The 19,080-nt window shown below is 38.8% G+C and overlaps 1 protein-coding gene across 8 annotated transcripts in view; it reads left to right on the top strand.

Annotated features, from left to right (window-relative positions):
* The window catches only part of ATP2B2 (ATPase plasma membrane Ca2+ transporting 2), a 363,788-nt gene that overhangs the window by 116,701 nt on the left and 228,007 nt on the right, over nt 1-19,080 (top strand). Inside the window, exon 1 of one of the 8 annotated variants that reach the window (XM_010718403.3) lies at nt 13,483-13,593. The exons of the other annotated variants lie outside the window; for them this stretch is intronic. The gene's annotated coding sequence lies outside the window, so the exon portion shown is untranslated. Of the gene's footprint in view, nt 1-13,482; nt 13,594-19,080 lie in introns of those variants that run through there. 8 annotated transcript variants of the gene reach the window in all.

The following is a 19,080-nucleotide window of genomic DNA, read 5'->3' on the forward strand; positions in this document are numbered from 1 at the left end:
TATATAATAAACTTCTTAGCTTCTGCTATAAAGTAGGCTGTAGATTGTTTGGTGCAGGATTTATGTTGCTCTGTGAATTTTGAATGCTAAGACAATATTATTATTGACCACAACATCACTTGAAGGCTTTGAGTAACTCAGAAATCTAGCATTTAACAGCTCTTTCCAATAGTTCTTTGAAATTCCATTTTTGTAATTTTTGTCTTTTTCTAAAATAGCTTTTTAATTCATATTCAAAAACAAAAGAAGGATATCTTAGAAGAATTTCTTAATGTTTTATGCAGAGTGTTTTATGGAGAGAACTCCTGTTGCAAAATGACCTGTATCTTTTAGTGCAGCTGATTTGAAAGAGCAAGAGGTCAGAAATTTTCTAAGTGTTGTTGAAATCTGTATGTTAGCACAGAGCACTTTAGAAAGACTGTTTGGGACTCTGTAGAAGTTGCATTTTTCTTTTGATTTCAGTCTTGTACCTGGAAAGGATTAGAGGACATTCATTTGAGTCAATGGACAAATAGGAAATATTTTTAAAATGTAAGATGCAGATCAGGAAATGCACTCAGATGAATGTGGTATAAGAAAGCCTTTATGAGGCTCCATTATTTTATTGGGTGATAATGGGAAAAAAAACTAGCAAGTTTCCTTTTTTTCTGCTACATCAGGTTGTACTTACTACTGGTTTTTTAGTGCAAGGTTATTGGTGACCTTGTTTCCTGCTGAAAAGATATCTTAAAAGCAAAGTTTCTTCTAAAGAAAGGCATATTTTCCTAGAAAGTAGTAGTTAGCCATTGATTTACTTACTTATTCTGTCTTTGTCACCTACTAATTTTCCAGAGTTGCTCTCTGTTGATTATGGCCTTGAAAAATGACAGATAAATTTTAGTATTGTTACTCAGTCTTGTATTTTGTGATACATGCATATATACATGGTATTCTTTAATTTAGTTTAAAGCAGTTATCTTTGAACAATCCCAACTCAGATGCAGGAGAAACTTTGAAAGCTCATCCACATTCTTCCTACCCTTGCTTAGAGCAGTTCTTGTGTTCCTCCTGCACAAGGGAGGAAACTGGGAGATCTGAGAAAACTTTGTCCCCGCTCTGCAGAAGCAGAGCAAAGCAGGTTTCAAGGAAAGGTGATGTTGCCTGGCTGCAAGGCACACCGGGAGTTGGCCACAGAATGAGCTAGTCACAAGAGCAGACCCACGATCTGCAGATGTCAGCCTCCTGCTTTGCCTTGCCCCAGATGAAGAGCCTTGCTGCTGCAGGGCTGTGGGATGAAATTGTGGGCAGGGACGGTCAAAACCAGGGCAGCCTGCTCCTTCCAAAGCAGCCACTTCAGCTCCCCACTATGTAATAACCATGCTGCTGTTTAACTGCTTAGGTTTGTAAACATCGGTGGGCATTTCTTTGGCTTTTGGGAAAATGTTTCCCTATCACTGATATTAATGTAGCAATTTCAAATTTGGATTGTTTGGAATAGGATTCAGGCAACCTTTTTAACAGTTTTGCAGCCTTGTTAGGAACCATGGCATTGTTTGCAACCGACCTAATTTTTATTTTTCTTCTTTCTTTTTTAAACCAATCTAAACAGTGCTTATAAACACATGGTACAAAACACACGGTGTTGAGAAGAAATATTAATAATGACTGGAAGCCTATGGCTTCATTAGTAGTACTAAATAAAAGATACTGAGATACTATTTGCCAAATAACTGACCAGAAAACAGATCTGTAACTTCTGAGAAACACAGTAAATTTACTTTTTGTCACCTGTGCAAACCACAGAGTTTCTGGGCTGAAGTGATTTGTTTGATGTTTCATGGTAAATGTGCATTCCACGTAGATGTTCTCCACTGGGACATTACAGTTCAGTATAATAGCTTGAATTTGGAGAGGTATTGTGGTCAGTTAAGAATCACTGTCAATAGAATAATTACCTCCTTGTGGGAAGATAATTATTTACCTTGTCATGTCTGTAAGGCTTGGTGGGATTGATGTGGGCAAGAGCATGTCCATCAGGCTGCTGCTCCATCTCAGCACCAGCTGATGTAAAAGCCTTTCTGGTTTCAAGTCTGATTCAGTCATGCTCTCAGTCCTGCCTTGCACTCAGCGTTGAGCTGCTATGAGTTCTTTTTTAGGGGGCACATGAGCTCTACAAATAATCTGATGGGTGTAGGCTGCAAGGAAGCCTCAACTCTGGGATGGATGGAGCCTATGAGCCACATAGACCTGACTGAGATTGGATGGAAAGTGCTGGGACACTGGGGGCCTGAAGATCTGTTCCTCAATAGCCTATCCAAAGTAAAAAAAACAACAAACAAACAAAAACAAAAAAACAGGATCAGAAGTTTCAGGGTTTTTTTGGTTTTGGTTTTGTTTTGGTTTTTGTTTGTTTGTTTGTTTTGGTTTTGTTTTGTTTGTTTGTTTAACTACTTGGAGTGGATTTGCTCCATTCTTTTCAGGGACAGCAAACATACCGTTAGATTGTATGTAATTTTAACATTTGGTTTTGATACCTTATAGATGTTCTGTGCTTAATGCCCTTTTAACTCCATTTGATCTAAAAGAAAAATCTTATAACATCCTAGAGTTAAAATTAAGATCCTTGAAAAAATATATGGAGACGAAATTAGAAAGTGAATCCTCTTTCTCCCTGATGCCTCTTCCTTGCATTTAACCCTATGGTGAGCTTTCTAGGGATTAAAAAAAAAAAAAGAGCAGAAATATTTTTTAATGGGATATGGGCAGGCTTGAAATAAATATTTAACAGATCCAGCTCTCTGAAGTGTCACTCACTGAGGTCAGAGCAGGCCCCAGTGGTTAAGCATGGGAAGCAGAAAGCCTGATGAAGGCACAAAGGGAGATGTGCGCTGTTCCCTGACAGCAGGCACTTGTTAGATCTGCTTGGCTGTACTCCACTCTTCAGCAAGTTTGCCAAGTAAAGCAACTTAACCTCAGAACTGAAATACTTTATGGTTTGTGTTGTAAAACAGCATCATAAGGAACCTGTGGAACCTGTATCCTAGGAGAAAAATAAAATTGGAACAAAAATCCACATAGATTTTGCATCATGAGACTGTTCATGGATAAATGAGCTATGTGGCTTTCTCAAAGATGTGAACGTGGATGACAAGCTTTATTTGTTACTTACGTATGAGAAATCTGAGTGCCCAAAACTTGATGAAACCAGCAACTGTGCAGCTCTGTGCATAGTAGTTGTGCAGAGGTTAACTTTGTGATTCTTATGTGGCCACATCTAATACGATAATTACTTTTGGCACCTTTGTGCCTAGGCCTAATTCATCTTGTGAAGATAAGGTAATCATTTACTACTTAACCTCATTCTTCATGTGCCAAATAACTCAGTAGTACAATAAAAATTTAGACATCCAAGTTGAGAGTAAAGAATGGAGGCCAGTACCCTGGGAAAAAAACAATATTTGAACAGTAAAATAAGCAGGATCACAGGAAATTTCTACCTCAAACAAGTCATGCTTTAGCAAAGAGCTTTGCATTAGTATTTTTACTTGGCAAACCTTAAGCTGAGATTTGCTATGGTGAAACATACAGTTCTCCAGCAAACATTTGTAGATTTCAAAAGAGGACATGGTTCAGTTAGTGTTGCTGCACCATGAATGGCATTTATGGTAGGCTGTACAAAGTTGCATGCTCCTAGTTAATGTTTAGTTTTGTAGTATAGCGTAGGCACACTTTGTGCAAATATGTTTTGGTCCAGACTTAAAAAAAAACAACAAAAAACAAAAAACAAAACACAAAAAGCAAAAATCCTGGGATGTTTTTTAGTGTATTGAGAGTAGGGATGGCCAAAGTAGTGAGTTTAGTGCATGTGTATAAAGGTGAAAGAGAATTGTCATTTGAAGTGGAGACATAAAGTGTAGTCATAGCTATGTTGATGGTTTCTCCATATTTCATATGCGTGTGAGCTATGTTTATAGCTGCACAACTGTTTGTGTGTAAATAAAGCTACTGCAGCTTTCTTTCCCTGTTAGGATGGCTTTATCGTAATTGTGTAGAAGACTTGTGGGGAGCTGGAGAGTGTTGATATTGTTGTAATTCATTTAAAATTTGTTTCTTGTGTGTTTTTTATGTTCTTTCATTCTATTTCTAATAGCTGAAATTTTCAGTCTTGGAGAATTGAAGATAGATGAAATATACCTTCTTTTCTGTTTCCTGGTCGTCAGACTGGGATGATGCCATTTCTCACTATGGTTGTGTGAACAGCTGTAGAGTCACTTCAGAGTTAATTATATTGTGGCTCTCTTGTGGTGTGATAGGATAAAAATCATGAATTAATCGCTTCATTGGACCTTCATTCCTATTACAGTAAAGTTTCACTATACTGTAAATGCTTGGTATTATGTCAGCTCCCTAGAAGTAGTCATTATCACCTACACACTTGGTATCAAGTGCTGCTTTCTAGAGAGATTAGTACCTTCTCCTCCTCCTCCTCTTCCCCCACACTTGCTCAGCTGAGTTGAAGAAAATCCAAATTACCACAACCATACAGGATGGAAGATGGAAAATAATGCCCCTGATGTGTGGTTGCTGTTTCAAGGAGAGTAACAAGATACAGGATTTTCTTCTCCTTCACTAGCACTTTCATGCTGACCTAATTTCACCTGACGTCAGTCGGTTTAGCATCGTGGGTCAGAGCTGAACGGGGCCATAAGTCTTTCAAGCCCTCACTGTGCACTACCAAGTGGCTTCTTAAGGAAATAGGAGTTGCAGACTCACTGCTCTGCGAAAAAACAGAGATATATTCTTTCTCTGCCATAGGTGCAGGAAGTAAAAAGTGCAATCAAAGTATCAATGAAGCCATATCCAAATAAAAAGGGACCTTGAACCAGAATACTTTTTTTTTTTCTTATTTCCGTGCTGTTCCTGTTCCTATGGGAAGAGTTGGCTAATTAGATTGTTTATCATTTATTTGATGATCACCTAGCAATAACCACTCATACCTCTGTTATATGAGCACAAGTTTGTTGTCTCTTACCAGGCAGGACTGCCTGGAAGAAACAACACTGCAGAGGTTAACTGAAGCAAAAAGGGAAATAGAATTTTTTCTTGGTGGATATCACATTCTCTTGTGCAGTGCCTGTGCAATCAAAGGAAGAATATTGTTCAAGAAAAAAAGTTAATAAAACATCCCAAGCAACCTGCACTTTTATCTAGCAATGTTTGCGTTTTTGTGGAAGAGAGATTATCAACTTTCTCTAATCTAAATTTTCTTTGTGAGGATGAAATAGATCAAGCTGCTAGGAAATATGTATTGCCCCTGGGGGAGAGGGTACTCTTCCATGCCCTGTTTGCCAATTTTCGGGGTTTCCAACCACAGTAGGCTGAGTTCACGGTCTAGATGTTTCTCCTGAAATCTAGATGTTTCTCTTGAAATCTGCACTAAAACAATTACAAAGGCTTTTACATTTTCTTCTCCTTCCTGTTTAGCGTTCCTTTGGAACAAAGAACAGAGATGATAATTCCTTGCTTCTATCTTTGTCTGTCTTTAAGCAGAGTCTTAGCAGAGTCTTCGAGCAGAGCTGAAGGATTCTGTATCAGGATACCTGTCTTAACCAATAAAAGGCCATGTACCTTCGACTGCAAGTTCTGAGCTCTGTAGAGAAATGTGATGAAAGCAGCAGTCTGGGTACTGGCATTACAGTGTATTCTATGTTGTTTCAGTTCAAAATGTTTAATAGGTCTGTTACTCATCTTTTCTGGGGGAGTTTTATGTTTATGGAGCAGAGGATTCTAAACTGTGGTACTAACGTCACTAGTGGTGCACTTCAAAGAAGTGTGCAGAAATGGCAGCTCCCAGTTCTGTCTGCACAGATTAAATGTCTTCCTGCAGGCTGTTCCTCTCTGTGGCGGGTTGGCCTGATTTGCTGCTGTTGCAAGGAAGCTGCTCTCTCTGCAGCCAGCCTCATCACAGTTCCATGATAGCAGCTCACATGGGGCCCTGGTGCTGCCTGTGTTGGCTGTGGGCAGGTGGGTGGGTGAACCTGCATGGCGGGGCAGTGGGCAGAGGTGAGGGCATTGCACTACCAGTCTGGGGTTGTAGAGAATATCACTCTGTGCTGGTGCAGAGGGTGAGATCTTGCTACCGTCAAGAGTGCATGAACCAGTAAGTTTGGAAGTCCTTCTCTTCAGAAAGCAGGGATGCTACTCTTCACTATGGTTTTCATGTTTAAATAGTGGCCATATAGGTAAAATAAGCTCTTCAGATCAGTGCATGCTTATAGCTGAAGAAAGAAACAACTGAAAAAGAAACAAAAAAAACCAATCCTCAACAAAAGCCCTAAAGCTGGAGCTTCTGGAGTTTCACAAGCATTCAGAAGCACAGTACATGTGGAGGGTTTTGAGGAGGTGCTCTTGATGTGATTCCGTGTTCACGGAACACAAGAACTGCATGCATTCTGGAGAGATTTTCTGTTTGAAGAGATGCTACTTGAAATTTGAGTATTGAGTTATTATTCTTTTTTATATCTGAACAGAATGGATTAGAAAGTGGAATTAAATTAATAGGGGTCATTTTGATTCAAGGAGAAAGGAATATGGGAAGGTAAGAAAAGTAGTTGTTTCGAGTTGTTTCATACAGAGCTAGCTGTGTCAGTAACTGAAAAATTTATGTCTTGAAAATTGGCCTGAATGTATGTTAATAAAAATGGGATGAAGCCTCTTGAACAGTTTTGAGACTTCTCACTTCTATGAAAATAAGAGAATGAGGTTCAGTGTTTCTAAGAACTCAGTGAAAAAGGCCTGTAGTCTTTCTCACCTCAATGTGGTTACGTTTGAGAAAGCACAAAATAAGAGTTTACACCCCTGAATTTTTGCTGCAGTGCAATAGAGTGTAATACAGTTTTTTAAATGGTTTGTCTACTTAATATGAATTTTATATTTATGCTGTAGATTTAATCTGTCTATGAAATATTTTAACTATTGAAAGATTGATTATTTAGCAGCCTTCTGTTTGTCCTCGCTGTACATTTGGGAGATAATCTATCATATGCAGAAAAAGGGAACAGACACGGTGAAACTAAATCACTTGGTCAAGGTTACAGGGAGAATCTATGTTGGATGCTGAAATTTGAGATCAGTTTTCCTAGTCCTGAGCTAATGCTGTTAAACATTAGGTCATCTTCCTATCTAAAATCTCTTCTTTCACTATAGGCACTGTAAGGAACTGTTGGAAATATTGCGCGTTCCTTTCTTCAGTAGATTATTAGTCTGGGATTCTAAATTGCCTATTGTGGCTTTGGCTAAGTTTACTGCAGCCATAAGCTGCCTGTGCACCCAGATTGGGAAGCTTTCTACATGAAGCTGTTAACTGCTTCCAGCACCCCAAACTGTTGAACAGCATGAATCCCTATTTAGGTTCAGTTAAGAATTTAAAGCAGATGTGCAAGTGTAGCTGTGGATCTCAGGAGCACCTCAGCTGGTGTAGGAAGGAGAAGAAGCCCTTTGAGGTAATATTTACCAAAAAAATCTTTTCAGTAGCTTCAATGTGAGGAGTAGAACAGAGGTCAGATGTGGAAGCATTGTCCAGGTTGGAAAGCTTGATGGTCAGCAGTTTGGGACCAGAAGTGCAAGCAGCAGGGTTGTTGGGTGGATGAAGGGCTTTTCTTGAGGACATATAAATTGCTTTTAGGTAGAAGTGTCAAACCTAGATTTAAATATCTGGCTAGAGTAATGTAATTGAGACTGACTGAAGTTTAGCACAAATTAATTGCTCAGTACTTCACTTAAGGATTTTTTAAGATGATATAACTGAACATAAGCTGTGCTAACTTTCATTCTTTTACTGCTAAATATACATCTCTGTAGTCTTGTTAAGTTTGAGATGATTGTGTGGTGATGGAGAGAGAGGCAACATTTTATGTAAGGAGAGTGTAGGAGATCTGAGAGAGATCTCCACAGGATCAAATTAGAGTTTATAAATGTGGAAATGGTTATTTCCAGATGAAGGGTGTAGTGAGTGAGGTAGGGAGCGAAGGATTTGAATCTGAGAAGTGTTGGATATCAGATCATTTGCTCTGTATCCACAGAAGATTGACTGTTGGTTTGAGGTTAGTCGGAGCAGTTGATACTTTGTCTTTCTACCATTTTGAAATCTCAAGCTGGTTTTTTTTTTTGTTTGTTTGTTTTTTAAAGACATTGGAACAACTATTAGTTACCACTACATCTTTATAAAGATCTATTAAAATTGACACTGTGTTATATATGTCCACTGGTAAATCTTTGAGTTGCTCTTGATGAATTCCAAGAGGACAAGTGCTGCACAACTCACTGGTTGTATTTGATTGGTGCTGTCAGGGATAGAAAACTCAGGATGTCTGTCCTTTTGTTTGTGGTAATTATAATTTTTACCTTCACAAAAACATAGCACCCAAAAACTGGATCGAGTAAATATTGTGGTGTAGATTATTACTTTAATGTCATTATATCTCTCTACTATGTATGATTTATGTTTTTTCCATGCATTCTATAAACAACATACTGAAAGATTTCAGGTAGATCTCTGTAATCTGGATTCATTCTTCTGTGCGTTTTTTCCTGTAAGATGCTCACAGTGTCAGTTTGGAAACTGTCCTCCCCTTTGGGCACAGCAGAATCATCAGTACTTTGTGTGTGACCAGTAGGAAAGGATAGGAACAGTCGTTATTGGTTGAGTCACCATCCCTGAATGTGTTTAAAAATCGTTTGGATGTGGTGCTCAGGGCCATGATTTAGTGGAGGGATGTTAGTTAGGGTAGCATGGTTAGGTAGTGGTTGGACTCGATGACCTTTAAGGTCTTTTCCAACATAAGCAATTCCATGATTCTGTGATTCTATCTTGATTCTTAAAAATGCAAAAGTTCTGCAATTTATTTTTGTGTAGTTCTATTTAATTCATTTTTAGTTTAATTTGGGAGAAAATAAATGATGTAAAATGAAGCTTTTTTTTCAAGAATTAGAATTTTGTAATCTTGCAAAGAAGAAGAGGAAGAAAACCTGTTACGAAAAAGTTTTCCCATCTATTTTAGAAGGTAGACACAATACATGTCTCTGAAAATTTTTAATTACAAAAGAACATTCTGATATCTGTACATTTTTCTTTGAAAACTCAACTGGATTATGTGGATTGCTTTGCATTCTAGTAGTATCACTGAAAAGACTTCAGATGATGCTAGTGATGCGGGATGAGTATTTCTGACTTTCACATAGGAATGGGGCAATTACTTAGCTATAGAGCAATGTTGGTGACAACCAGTGTTGCTGGACAATGCAAACTTAGGAAGCAGGATTTAGAATGCTATATATTTATTAGTTTGAGTAATAGGTATCCAGATTGATCCCGTACTGTATCATGTACAGTTACTGTGACTTTGTTTTCCATTTAAGTTTGTGAATGTGCAGTCTGTTTTCTTTAAAGCAAATGAAATTACTTTTGGGAACTGAAGTTGTTGTTACTTGCTTTGCTGAGTGCATTGAATGGCAGATAGATCAGGTTGCTGGAGAGCAACCTCTTGGGCAGCACTAAAACAATTTAGAGCTCTCAAAGGCTGCTCCAGTGGCGTCAGCTAAAACGCCAACCAAACGCCGGGGCAAATGAAAGCAAACGCTCCAGGTGACACTGTGGGCTGCTGCCAGCACTGGGTACGCAGTGTGTTGTGTGTGATCCGTAAGTAAGAGGACACCAGGATTTTTGTAAAACAGGGAAAATCAAAGACTGACATTCAGCTAACATGAAATGTGTTTGGGAATCATTGCCTTTTTTAGAGGATATTTGAGCTTAGCATTTAGATTTGTTTTAGTGAATTAATTATTTAAAATTCAGGGCTGTTATATATCATCTCAGTGGTTTGGGAAAGCTTGAAGTCTTATTTTCCATTTCACAGAAGTTCTATTTAAAAAATTTGCAACATTTCAAATGTGGAAAACAGAATTCTGAGTTGTATTTTGTTATGTACTACTTTCTCTCTTAGCTATATCATTTTCTTCAATTATTCCTGACATAGGATCAATGAAATACCAAGGGGAAAAAAACCCTCAGTGGGATTTAATTTTATAAATAATATGCTGAGAGTTCTCATCACTACTCTATCTAAAATAACACTGTAAGCATTTCTGTTGCTTCCAAATAAGATGATGTTTGGAAGCTACAGCAGCTCCAAGGAAACCTAATTTTCCTCTCCACAAATCGAAGTTAGGAGTATTAAATATAATTAATGTGGAATATCTGTGTTTAACTGTTTCGTGGTATGTGAGCATGCGATGTTTAGATGTCCTAATTGAGCTGAGTATACAATAGAAGACAGCAAAATTTATTTATTTTATCCTCAAAGTCAGCTAACGTCTTTGAGCACTGGCATCCATGTTCCAGAAAAATAGATCTTAATCTGAACTTTTCATATATTTTCGATGTTTAAAATGTTATACAAGTATATGCATTGTTTATCTTCTTTTTTTCCTTAATCTTTTGGAAATAACTGTGTAAGTTGGAAGACTGGAATGTCTGCCTTAGACAGCAAGTCAGCAACACGTACAGAATGGCATGCAGTTTATCTCTGTAGGAGAATACTGTGTTAAAATATAGGCACTTTGTCTACAAAAAAAATGAGTCCTTCCAAATATATGAATTTCTAAGAAGTAGTGCTATTTTAAGTAGAATTTGAGTAGCAGCTGCTTATCTGATAGTGCAGGATGCTTCCAAAATTACTAAGATGAAATGGCAGATGAATCCTTAATAGTCTTAAATTTATCAGACCCTTAACAGTCCAAGCATAAAACACCTTTTAAATGTTTGAGAAGGAGAAAAGAATGGAGTTTTTCTTGCTTTGACCCATCTATGAGCGTGGAGATTTTTTCCACTTTTCCCCCTTTTTGGAGTTACAATTTAAATACATTGTACTTCTTTTCTTAACCTTCCAGTGAAGCATTTGTATTTATTCATCATTTATGGTGTTTGATTTTTACCCATTCCTTCTGTGTTTCTGGTGATTCAGATGCTAGTATGAACGTCACACATCCATTGGACAAGGACATAAGCCAGAGCATGAAAATAATGGCAACTTATGTCAGCCTCAAATAGGCAGGCTGTAGGAATTTCCTGATGATGGTCTACAGCTTTGTTACTGGACATTAAGACATCCAGCAGATTAATTTGCTGCGGGAAGAGAAAATGGCTGTGTTTTCTTTCTGGGGAAGAGTGGCAGTAATGTCTGTTGTCTATAAGGACAAGTACTGAACAATTGCCCTGATTTCTGGGCTCCTGAATCTGCATAGTCATCCTGGGACACTTCCATGTGATCTGTGTAGCCTTGTCTGTGATGTGAGCTGTCAAAGGGCCCACAGTAGAAGACATCAACATCCTCTTTTTTCTGTGCATATGGAACATGTTACCTGTTCTCTGTGCTCAAAACTAGCTGTTGCTTTCTTCCTCTGTTGAAAAACATATTCCTAGTTTATAAATGTTTTTTGAGTGAAGAGCAACACATCTACGCCTGAGAACAGTTAGTTAAAATCTAGTCAGCAGATCATTCAGGTCTTCCAGTCTCTGCTCACTAGTCAGTTAGATCTCAATGTGCTCCACTGCAGCTTGAAAGTAATGAGAGTACTTCTGGTCCATCCTTTCTGGGTCTCAAGCTTATGTTGTCTGGCCACTCTGGAGCATCCCTGGGGGGAAGAGGAGATCCTAGTGTACTTTGTTCCCCTGTAAATCCTTTCTTGACCCATTTATGGGCCAAACTGAAGGATAATTAAAATATCTGCGTATATATCTATATATATGTACACACATACAGATATATATATATTCCTTCTCTTTCTCTTTCTGAAGGAATAGAACTTTTCTGTTAGCTAGGAATGTAGTTATCTGCAGCACATGAATGTTTCTGGTGAAAGATTATTATAACAGTGCATAGTTTGAAGGATTATTTCACTTACAGAAATACTAGCAAATATTTCTGCTCCACCACACCGGTGGTTTGCCAGACACCATTTAACTTGTCACTGGAGCCCTGTTCAGTTCTGCTTCCTTGTGAACAAGACCTTTTAGAAAATACTGAAGACAATGGCATTTGTGTGGTATAGGCATTTGTCAGGTCTGCAAAACCAAAAAAAGTGACATGCCCAGGGCTTGCCCATACATGCAGCTACTCTGGGGTAAATTAGTGTGAGGATATGTTTATTCTAAAATGCTCTGTGTCATTGGAATTAAATCGAATAAAAAGCAAGAAGAGGCACATGAGTGTTTTGTTTTGGTTAGATATTGTAGGTTTTTTTCCTACAATAACATTTTTGTTTACACGTGGAGTTCTGCACTAGGTAGCCTGCTTCATTCCAGAATAACTCTTAAGCTTTGGCATACTCTTAAGTACAGTTGTTGCATGTGCTCCATGTCAGATAGCGCTGGATCCCTTTGCTGAAGAATTTGAACACTTGTTTCAAATCTACATATGAATGTGAATAAAAACTCACGGTGGTGTTCTAACACATGAAAACCACAAACAGTCATCAAGATAATTTCAGATTTAAGTTTGACCATGTAGTTGTTTGAATTCCTGGAGTGGGTTTAGTGAGAGATCTTGTGGAAGTGGAAGGACTGATTTGGTGGTGTTGCTACTTCTTTTCTGGTTTGGCCACATTGCAGCCATTCTGTCAAACGCTGTTAGGTAGTGGAAGGATGGGACGAGGATAAAACGTTTTGGAGTGTCCCAATGCATGCCAGCCAGCACCAGTAAAGCCTCTCACACCATGGGAGCCAGTTCTTGGGTGCCTATGAAAGAACAGTGGGAGCTGCCTGGGAGCCCCGTGCTGCCACAAACCGGTTGACTGTCTCAAGGCTGCAGGCTGTGGTACAGGGAAGGGTGTTGGAGGCTAGCAGTAATTTATGTGGCAGGCAGGCTCCAGTTTCCTTTTTCCATGCTGTAGAACCTCGAGAGCTACGTGTCACTTAATTGGCCCTTGTGGCTCCAGCAAGGATAGGCTGACAACAGAAGACCTGGGGACAGCCACAGCGTGAGCCCGAGTGGTCACGGGTCCCTGGCACGTCGTGGAGCTGCGGGTGAGCACGTCGTGCGTGGGATGATTGCGAGTGCTCATCAAACAGGTCAGATACGTGCGGCTTAACAAAGCTTAGCAGGTCAGATTGCCTTACCCAATAAGCTATACATAGACTCTGATCTTGTTATAGTCGGGGGAAAGAAAACATCAAACCTAAGAGGAATAATTCCCTCGGTGTGATTTATTTATAGGAAAAAGCATAACTAGTTGTATCATTTACTGAGCTATTGAAAGCCGTTACTTAAATAGCTTGTTAAAATTTTATTATATTTTTAATTCTTGGGAATGATTGAACCTTGTTCCACTGCTATATCATTTTATGTTAATCATTTGCTTTTACTAGAGTAATATATTAAATAATGCTGATACAAACTTCAGTTCTTGATATATCATCTTTAAAAACTGCATCTATAGCTACTGTGTCAGTCTATTGAGATTTACAGTAAGAATATCGAGGTATGTATGAAAATGCCTATATTGAAGAATGAAGACTTAAACAATGTCTTGAAGGATGCATTTTCTAAATATTAGCAGGTATTTGTACTTTTATTTGTACTTTAATTTTCTGCTATTACTTATTAGTGTCTAATCTGCCTGACGTTTGATTCTGAAACTATTAAATAATTTTAATAGGTCAGTTTTCTTTCTTAAGGTGGAATCTGAGGTTATAGTGTGACCTAGCAGTGTAAAGCTGATGCTTAAAGCTTGAGACTGATATCCATGTCATAGACGTAGGCAGTTTCACGATAAAGGATGCTCCTTCAAATACATGGTTTCCTGTCCAAAGCATTGGCCAGTAAGAAGGAAAAACAACCTTTAGAAAACTATTGTTGTATTTTGTATCAGTGATACTAGGAGAAAGTTCATATCCTAAACTTTTCTGTACTCTCTGGAAGATCAGCTTTGGTGAAATAAAGGTGGATCCATGTACACTGGCTCTATATACAAAATGTCAAACCTATTATCTGAACTTCTCTGAAAAGTATACTGCTTGAAATCTTCAGTCTAATGCAAACAGATGTAGTCCTTTTTAATTGTAGGATCTTATCATTTAAATTTAAATTATCTGTATCCTACCAGTGTCTGTGAGAGCCTATAATCTCCATTGAGACAAAATAAATAAAGAGAGTTACTAATGTGACAAGGAAGTGTAAGAGTGCCTTCCAGGGCACAGATGAGGGAAATCATGTAGTAGAAAGTCACAGTGTTCTTTTGAGCCTCTCTACCAGGGCAAATATATTATTTTAAGTAAACAGACATTTAGCACAAGTCTTTTCCAAAGACTGGCACACTTACACACACACTGAATTGAAGGGGTGGCTCCTAAGGATATTGAAGATTCTGAAACTTGTGTCACCCTCAGAAGATTATTTGCTAAAGCTCTTTGTAGGCCAGTTTATTGGTTATGATTTGTTCTGAGTGTCAAAAAAAATAGCTTTCCTGATCTGCATGTGATAAGGAAGATTCTGTCTTAAACTAAAAAAGATGAAATGCTTCTATTATACTATTTTCATATTTTTAGGAGCCTCTTAGAATCATAGAATCCTTAGAATTGGAAGGGACCTCTGAAGGCTGTCTACATCTCTGGGCGACCTGTCTCAGTGCCTCACCACCCTCACTGTAAAATACTTTTTCCTTATATCCTACCTAAATCTACTCTCTTGAAACCATTTCCCATTCACCACGGACCCTGCTAAAGAGTCAGTCCCCTTGTTTCCTTTAGCTCCCCTTTAGATATCATGAAGGAGCTGATGTTAGCTGTGGATTTAGTTTTAGCTGTATCAGGTGTTGCAGATGCTTACTCTGGAAAATACCAATCACTTATTTGGAGGAGAAACTAAAGATGCTGCTTTAGTGGGAACTTTGTTGTTGCTGTGGTTTGGCAGTGGCAGCAAGCCAGGTTTATTTGAACCTTATTAGGAAGCTCGGGCTTATTAATGTTCTTCCTATAGGCTCTGCTTTCCTTAGGTTTAGTTCTTTCTGAACAGGCCTATGACCTTTCTTCTTGAGAGTGTGGTTTTATCATCTGAGCATCTGTGCTGAGGAAGGGGGACAGCAGTGCCAGCCCAACCTGGTAGTACATCTGCTCTTCTTGGCTATGCAGATAAGAAAAGGAAGAAAAAATGGTGTGTTTGTGGTTAGTAGATGATAGATGGCAGAGACTGAAGGAAAAGAGAGGTAACTGTAATTGTGACCATCAGGTATGTTTGCTTTCAGATACTGAGAAAATTGAGATTCTGATTTGGAAAATGAACTGATGTGGACCACAATAGTTTATCGATCATAAGAGGAAGTAATTTGTATAATAGATGTTTTAAATGAATGCTTATCTCCTATACTTTGGTGCCTCAGAGAATAGAGTCAGGTATGTGAAATTTTTTTTTCTCAAAGACAGTAAAAAGGGTTAATTCCCCAAGCAACTTATAAATACTGTAACTTAAACTAGTGAATATACTTATTTTATAGTTAGGAAAATGGAAGAGCAGTGGGATTAAGTGACCTACTAACATTCCAGAGTCAAGAAACAGCAGGGCAAGTCCTTGAATTCAAGTGTTCTGAGGTCTCTCTCCTGTACTTTTATTAGGTCATTTTGCTTCTTAGAATAACATGTTTGCGCAGTTAGAAAATGCAAACTGTTTCTTTGCAGAAATACCACTGCACAATGTTACAAAACTGGAGAAACTCTGAGTCTGAAAACAGATTTAATTCCTGTTTTTAAAATGTAACAAATGAGATTTAAAAATATGAAAGGCTGCCAGTCTGCTGTTCTAGTTTAAGTATCTGGGTTGTGATTAGAAAAATATTACAAATGTGCTGATAGTTTCCAGTGCTGTTCCTTTGATTGGACGGCCTTACTGAAAAGGAGGTCTTGGTCCCCAAACCTGGAAAGAGGAATTAAAATAATATTCTTGTGTTTCCTGTCATTAATTATCTCATAAAGACCTTGAAATGTGCACATGATGTCCATCACCAACATGTATGGAATGATGTTCTTCCCTAAATAAATTTGGTAGAATCTTTCTCTTGTCTCTGAATACTTTTTGAATTGCCAAATGAGGTCTTACTGGTGAAGCAGTTTCCCAGGTTGTGCGTCAGTCTCTTTTCTTTTACATCCTGTTAGCACTGTTGTGGTGCTTTGTAAGGATAGTCCCAAGAAGCATCTTTCTGTTTTTCTTTTAGAGTTTCTGCTCCTTTTCTGCTCCATTTCTGCTGCTTGCCCTGAAGTGAAGGTGCTAAGTTCTTCTTGAGTCAGGGCTCAATAGTGTGCCACTGGATGCTGTAATAAGCATGAGGACATGAGAACAAACCTTCATTTCGGGAGAGGGGCATTGTTCTGATGTTGTTTTGCAGTGCTTTGTATTAAATTTTATTATGAGATCTCTAGAGAAAGTGCTTGCTAGCACTATAGCCATTCCAAATGCAGAAAGGCAAATTAGAAAGTGTTCCTTTGTTTCACAGTTGGGTTCTTAAAAATAAATAAATAAAGCCTTTTTTCTATTATTACTATTTAATAGATGGCCTATTTCTGGGGGTGGAATTGCTATTTTTAGCACTGATTGTAAGATACCAGTGCTGTATAGCAGGTATTCCTTATGCTGAGTGGTTTTGTATCTTGAAGGACAGTGAGTGCACACTGAGCCCTGCAGCAGGAAGCTCTCTGCAGGCAGCAGGCAGCCCTCGGCCCAGCCTGGGGCAGGGGCTGCTGCTGGTCTGCGACTGAAGAAAGCATCTCGGGAGACTTTGCTCTTAGTCGCTGTAAGTAAGGACAAACGTAAGGTGACTTTCAATTCATAGTTTCTTGATTCAAAACCCAGGTGAGCTCCCAGTGTTGTGCACACAGCCATGGCATGGGAGTTTGGTTGTTACTCCCAGAAGGGCAGCTTCTGGGGCTGGCTCCTGCAGCACAGGTGGCAGCAGTGTGATGGGCAGTGCTGTGGTGAAGGCAGCACCAACACTCACAGTAATATGTCCCTAGTGCTGAAAATAGGCTTCAAAATGGTGAGCCTAGCAAGGAGGTTAGATACCTTGGTCGTCTTCTTCTGTGGTGAGGTACATCTGAGGCCCTGTGTTAAGTATTCACTGGGAATATTCATGGGAAAAGTTGTTCTGTTGGATTAGGTTCATAATATAAGTTCCAATTAGTATTTTTCTTCCCCTTTTAACGTACTTTTATTATTTTCCTCTTCTTCACATTGCCTTGTCTCTTCTCTGTTAACCAGAATAAGAATTAGAGTATTTCCTGATCACGTAGTATCAGAGTTTGGTATGAAGTTCCTGCGATGTGACATGTGGCTGTGAGCTGCAGTCCTCTAACTCGCAATAGCAAAATGCATGGAACAGGTTCTTATGCTATGTTTAATTTCTTCATACTATTCCTTATTCTTTTCTTCATCCGGGAAAGGCAGTTAAAAAAATAATCTTCTTTAATATATTTCGTTACTGTGTCCATCAACCTTTCCAAATTATTTATAAACCTTGTATAGAAAAAATGAATTTTAGTAGCTATGTACTTGCAGATGACCTTAGTGCCTTCTTGCTTTCCTGGCAGAGCAGTAGAGGTCACCAGCACTTGGGGATGTGAACCTAAGCACAACATATCTTAAGTAAAATACTTTTTTGTTCTGTTATTTTTTGATTCAGTACTGGAATTCAGTTTAGAGTCTGCACTCCATGCTCCCTAAAGCTGCAGTTTGTACTTGCTCTGAAAAAGGAGACATGTCTGTGCTTAATATAACCCAAAGTCACTGCGTATAGTGGCCTGACATGCATCTAATTGCCTGTAGATTTCTAATGAGAAAGGCAGTTTCACAGGAGAAAAATCTGTATTGATCCTAGCTCTGATTTAAATTTCACTTCATTTAAAAAAAGAAATCAGCATAGATGAAACTCCCTGATCAATGATCCTAGCTGTGTGTTTTTTTTTTTTTTTTAATAGCTTCCATTTTGGTGCAGTGCAGTGCAGACTTTTGGTTTAACCGACTGAATTGATATTCTGAGCAGCGAGTAAGGCAGGATGACAGAGCAGAGCACAGCTACTCCTGTGAGTGCTTGGGGAGGTGCGCCTGCTCACAGTTTGCTCGTTCTGCCCAAGGCAGAGAGAAGTCACGAAGCATTGCTGTCCTAGGATGCTATGGAAAAGCTCACAACTTCTATATATGCTGTTTTAAACATAGTTGAAGAAAAACAGGACCGTATTTAGTCACTCTCAGGATGGAGTGGTTTGAAGTACAGCACCTAAAGCCACAGTTTGTGAACACAATACGTGTACCAGCCATCATTTACTTTGAAAAAAACAACCTCTGTTAGTTAGAAAGTGGTATGTTTCTTTTAAGCGACTGATGTCTTTTATTTTTAGTGCTCAGATTTTTTTTTTTTTTGCATTGCTATAACAGATTCTTCCACTGAAATAAACAGCCGTTAGCATCTCAGAACCCTTCGTGTGTAATATTTCAACATAATAGGTAGATTTTTCTAAAGCAGTAACACAGAACAGATACTAAGGAGCTCAGAATAAAACAAAATGCTGTGATACCTCAGAAAGTGCCAAACTCATTGTCATGAGGCAGAATGCTATAGTTTATATGGTTTAAAAAATTCAAAGCAGAAAGCTCCTGAGGCGTGCATGTGTAGCTTTGCAGGGTGTGCTGATGTGACTGGATTAGATGGAAGCTGAGGACATTTGGCATGCTTCTCCTGCATGGGATTTAGGTTTCTGGGGAGCATGACAGAAGCAAAAATCACGTCACCAGCCTGGAAATAATTTCTTAATATTTTCATTATAATTAACTTTGGCTCTTACATAAGCAGAAAGAGAAGACAGGAGAGGAAAAGAGCTGCATCTTTGTGAAAGGTGAACGTGAGATAACTGGGGAGAGGGATGTTTGTTGCATTTGCTGCCTGTGGTACAAGTGGTTCCTGACCTGGGAGGCGTGTGGCCGCAGCGGCAGCCGGCACAGCTCCGTAAGGGCAGTGGGTTTGTGCCTGCCTCACCCCCAGCCCCTCCAGGCCCGGCCTCCCCCG

This window comes from Meleagris gallopavo, chromosome 14, assembly GCF_000146605.3.
Source record: "Meleagris gallopavo isolate NT-WF06-2002-E0010 breed Aviagen turkey brand Nicholas breeding stock chromosome 14, Turkey_5.1, whole genome shotgun sequence".
Taxonomy (NCBI): Eukaryota; Metazoa; Chordata; class Aves; order Galliformes; family Phasianidae; genus Meleagris; species Meleagris gallopavo.